The sequence below is a fragment of the Myotis lucifugus genome, unplaced genomic scaffold (assembly GCF_000147115.1).
Source record: "Myotis lucifugus unplaced genomic scaffold, Myoluc2.0 scaffold_60, whole genome shotgun sequence".
Classification (NCBI taxonomy): domain Eukaryota; kingdom Metazoa; phylum Chordata; class Mammalia; order Chiroptera; family Vespertilionidae; genus Myotis; species Myotis lucifugus.
Genome location: NW_005871108.1, coordinates 6,760,769 through 6,766,204, shown reverse-complemented (window position 1 = coordinate 6,766,204; position 5,436 = coordinate 6,760,769). Strand labels below are relative to the sequence as shown.

General features: G+C 44.7%; 1 long non-coding RNA gene across 1 annotated transcript; it reads left to right on the top strand.

Annotated features, from left to right (window-relative positions):
- Positions 1-1,477: 1,477 nt before the first annotated feature.
- Positions 1,478-3,626, top strand: LOC106697306. The gene is made up of 2 exons (XR_002829477.1): positions 1,478-1,911; positions 3,351-3,626. It is a non-coding gene; the product is annotated as an uncharacterized LOC106697306 (long non-coding RNA).
- Positions 3,627-5,436: the final 1,810 nt, after the last annotated feature.

Here is a 5,436-nt window from a genome sequence, read left to right as displayed (position 1 = left end):
AGATTGATTCCCAGGTTTTTGGTTTGAGGGGATGGAGTTATCATTTACTGAGATGGGGAAGTCTGGGTAGGAGTCCACTGTGAGGAAACAGTCAAGAGTTCCGTTTTAGCCAAATTATGTTGGAGAAACCTATTATGTATCCATGGAGATGTTGAAAAACTAGTAACACTCAGCCAACACTTAACTGAGCACACTCTGCATCAGGAACTAAGTGCCTTAAGTATAGTACCTCATTTAATCCCTTCATCAACCCCTTGAAAAACAAACTATCATTATGCCCATTTCACTGATCAGAAAACTGAGGCTCACAGTAAGATATTGTGTATAGGATGAGAAGAAAGCCATGTAGAGCCCCAAGGAGCCCTCACATCTAAAAAGCTACAGTAAAAGGCTTCCAAAGGGGTTCTGAGCTCCCCAGAAGGGGGTTCTCCTAGGTCAGCCTGATGTTGTCAGGGGGCCACATGAGAGAAGGCAGGGATAACAAAGTGTCCAGGGGATTGGACCACAGAGCTTCTATAGTTGACCCCAGGCAGTGTGGTTAGGGCCCTCTTTGCATTCCCAAATCCCTCAGGCAAAGTATCACCAGGCTTGTCAAGTCTCTTATAATTGTCTGTGTGTCTACCTGGCCCCACAGATTGAAGGAAGGGGCATGTCTGATCCATTTTGGTGTCCCCCGTGCCCAGGTCAGGGTCTAGACCAGCGGTTCTCAACCTGTGGGTCGCGACCCCTTTGGGAGTTGAACGACCCTTTCACAGGGGTCGCCTAAGACCATCGGAAAACACATATATAATTACATATTGTTTTTGTGATTAATCACTATGCTTTAATTATGTTCAATTTGTAACAATGAAATTGGGCGTCACACAACATAAAGAACTGTATTAAAGGGTCACGGCATTAGGAAGGTTGAGAACCACTGGTCTAGACAGAGCAGGGACTTGAATGAAATGAGCTGCTTGATGCCTTGTGAAGCCCACAGGCCTTGATGCTTCTCTGGCTTGGGAGGCAAAGTACCACATTTCAGATTCAGCACTTCTACCAGGCAGCGTGTAGATGCATAGAGCCCCTAAATGATTAAAAACCAGCAGGGACATCATTTTTCCTGCCCTCATTTTCCAGAGGAGGAAGTTGAAGCTCGGAGCAATGAAGGCACAATCCACAGGTCCACGATCAGTGGCAATGAATCGCGCTCACATACATGGCCCTGACTCTGCCTCATAGCTCCCCTTCCATAAACACTAAAGCCTAGGTTTCCTTATCTGCAAAACCAGGTTAGACCCAGCAGTCTCAGAAAGCTCAGCCATGGTCCCTTTCTATGAACTCACAGGCCACAGGCCACAGGCCCCGTGGTGGGGGGAGGAGAGATCCCTCAAGAGGCTGTTTATCATCTTGTTGGACCCACCCCCACCCTTGAACTCTTGGAGCAAAACATTCCCAGAAACAGGGTGATTCATTCACAGCACTATTTGCCAGTTCCAGAGAAAAGACAGAACATGAAATACATTCTGCAACTTTTAAAAAAGGAGACAAAGAAATTTCAAAATGAAGTTTCCCTTTAGTGGACAGAGGCTGAGGGAGCTGGGATATACATATTTTTCCTTCCAGAGATCAAGCTTTGTGGGGAGGAAAAGATCATGCTTTGAGCCAACTTCTCCCAAAACACAAGGTGGGACCTTCTAAGACCACCAAAAACAACAGTGTTTTTTTAAACAACATGATGGGCTGAACCTGGCAACCACTGTTAATGTCCACTGGATGTGAGTTAAAACCAAATTAGATTGGCTGCTTTTTATGCTAATCCATGCCAGCATTCCAACTGATTGCTCCTCTTAAATTAAGCAGAGGGAGCTGCTGAATGTTAGAGGGTTTGGACATCTGGCTACCCAAGAAGGCATGGACAGAGGTTAACAGGTGAGTCTGGTGGGGTCTTGCGGGTAGAATTATAGGGAGAGTGAACGGTAAACTTCCATAATCCACAGAAAACCAACCTGGGATGACTCTGTCTAGCAGTACGAAGAGAGGTGGAAAGCTGTCTCTCATTTTGAAGTTACTAGATATCTGTGCCTCCAGTTTGGTCTCCTACAACATGAATTTGTACTCAACTCTTTAAAAATTATATTTTTAGCTCCCAACCCCAATATGGGCAGAAGTAGGAGTGAGCTTGATCTCTTTGCCCAAGTGAGAATGTGATATAATAAGAAAGCTCAAGAGATCTGGGTTCTAGTTCGATTCTGATTCCAAAGAGCTAAATGGTATTGAGCATGTTTCCAGCCCTCACTGGGACTCAGTTTCCCCATCTGTAAAATCTCAGGGAAGAGAATGTGTTGAGGAAAAAGGGATCCTTGAGGATGGGCTTTAGGGTCATACCCCCTGGGTTCTAATCTAATTTTCTAGCTGTGTGTCCTGAGGTAAATTGATTAACCTTTCTGAGTTTTCTCATCTCTAAAGCAGAGACCATAATATCTACCTCATGGGATTTGCTGACAACTTAAATGACATAATATGTACAAAGAGCATAGCTTACTTAGTACCTGGCCCACAGGAATATTTTTTTGTTAAGGTGTAATTTACACATAATGAAATGCTCAGATGTTAAACATTCCATTTTGATGACTGCATATCAAGATAGAGAACATTGCAATTACCGCAGAAAGTTTTCTCATGCCTCTTCCTGGTCAATCCTCCCAGGAACCCCTGATCTTATCTCTATCACCCTAGGTTAGTCTTGTCTGTTTTAGAATTCTCTATGAATAGGACCAGGCAGTACGCATTGTATTTGTGTTTGTGGGTATGTTTGGCCTTTTCCCCTTAAAATAATAGCTTTGAGGTTCATTCGTGTTATTGGGTGTATGAGTAGATCATTGCGTTTGGTGTGTAGCATTTCACTGCCTAAACACACTGCAGTGTATCCATTCTCTTGATCAGCATTTGAGCTATTTTCAGTTTTTGCCTATTACTATGATGAAAGTTGCTATGAACATTCTAGCTAGAGTTTAGTACAAGACTTTCATGGGTAAGTATTTCCATTTCACTTGGGTAAATACCTAGGAGTGGAATGCTGGATCATAGGGTAGATGTATGCTGAACTTTGTAAAGAAGCTCCCAAATGGTCTGCTAACGTGGTTCATTTTGCACTTCCACCGGCAATCATTGAGAGTTCGTCACTCAGAGACTCCGCAACATTTGCTAAGGTCAGTCTTTTTTTTTTTGGTCAGTCTTTTTTATTGTCGTCATTCTGGTATCACATTGTGGTTTTAATTTGCATTTCCCTGATGACTAATGGACTCCTTTCGTGAATTAATTTAGAATTTTTTTTAAAGGTAGTTCTTCTCCCCTTTGCTGCCATGTAGCTTTCAGCCTCCATGATTTGAAGAACTGTTGAATAAATGAGGAAGGGAAAACTGAAGACACAATCCACCAGAAATTAAAAGAGCTCTCCAACTGCAAAAGCAAGCATGAGCTCAACCTTGGAACCTTCTTTTAACTTTGGTTTCCCAGGACTGTGGGGTTAAGGACGTGCTCATCTTCTGAGGAAGCCAAGATCATGTTTTAATGATAACAATTTTGTTCTGGATTGAATAATCGTTTTCGTTGCTCCCATTTATAAACTACTGCTATGCACCATATATACTCACAGTGTGTCTAATTTTTCAATAGCTCTGCAAGGTTGTTATATGATCTCCATTTAGTGAACTTTGAAAATCAGAGATGTGAATTCCTTTGCCTAACACCACATAGCTACATCTCCATAGAATCAGATTCAAAACATGATTGCTCCAAAATCACATTCACCAAGCTGCCTTCAACATACACACACACACACACTCAGTAATATTATTCAGCCATAAAAAGGAATGAAGTGCTGATATGATACATGCTACAAGGATGAACCTCAGAAACATCATGCTAAGTGAAAGAAGCCAGACACAAAAGTTCACATATTGTGTATGATTCCATTTATTTAAAACTAGAGGCTCAGTGCATGAAATTTGTGCATGGGGATGTGTGTGTCCCTCAGCCCAGCCTGCACCCTCTCCAATCTGGGACTCCTTGAGGGATGTCCGAGTGCCCGGTGGGATCGGGCCTAAACGGGCAGTCGGACATCCCCCTTACAATCCAAAACTGCTGGCTCCCAACCGCTCACCTGCCTGCCTGCCTGATTGCCCCTAACCACTCCCCTGCCAGCCTTATCAATGCCTAACTGCTCCCCTGCCGGCCCGATTGCCCCTAACTGCCCTCCCTGCCGGCCAGGTCGCCCCTAACTGCCCTCCCCTGCCAGCCTGGTCACCCCTAACTGCCCTCTCTTACCAGCCTGGTTGCCCCTAACTGCCCTCCCCTGCTGGCCAGGTCACCCCCCAACTGCCCTCCCCTGCTGGCCTGGTCGCCCCCAACTGCCCTCCCCTGTAGGCCTGGTCCCCCCCAATTGCCCTCCCCTGCCAACCTGGTCGCCCCTAACTGCCCTCCCCTGCTGGCCTGGTCACCCCCAACTGCCCTCCCCTGCTGGCCTGATCGACCACAACTGCCCTCCCCTGCTGGCCATCCTGTGTCCACATGGGGTTGGCCATCTTGTGTGTTGAAGTGATGGTGAATTTGCATATTACCTCTTTATTATATAGGATATCTAGAATGGGTAAATCTATACCTATCGACAGATAGTACATTGATGGTTGCCAAAGGTTCAGGAGAGAGGAGAATGGGGGAAAACTGCTTAATGGGGTTTTCTTTAGGGATGACAAAGTTAATTTGAAACTAGATAGGGGTGGTGGTTACATAACATTGTGAATATACTAAATGCCACTAAATTGTACACTTTAAATGGTTCATTTTATGTTTAATCACTTCAATAAGATTTTTAAACTCCACTCTAGAGCATAATTTTACCATTAGTGATTTATTCCTTTGGATAATGATGCCCCCAGAACCTGGGCCCAATCTTTTTCCCCCCACAGAGAGCCCTCCTTGAGAATTCCAGGGTAAAAAGGGGGGAGGCAGCAGGATGACTCAGAGTGGGGCCTTGAGTCAGCCTGCCTGAGTTCAATTCCAGGTATCTCCATGCCATCATCTGTAAAATGGGGATGATCACGTTACCATCCTCATGGGGTTGCTGTGAGGATGGAATCATGTATACAGAGTGTCTGGGCACATGTAATGTTTATTCATTAAGCTATATTGCTAGGGCAGGCCACCTTCTCCTAATATCATCCGTGCTGCAAATATTTATTGAGCATCTACCATGTGCCAGGCACTCTTCTAGGCCTTGGGGACTCATCTATAAACAAGAACAATAAAATTCCTTTCTTCTTAGAGCTTACATTCCAACTCTATCTAATAAAAGGGTAATATGCAAATTAACCATCACTCCATCACAAAGATGGTGGTGCCCATAGCCACAAGATGATGGCCCCCAGTCTCTCAGCCCTGCCGGAGTCCCCCAGT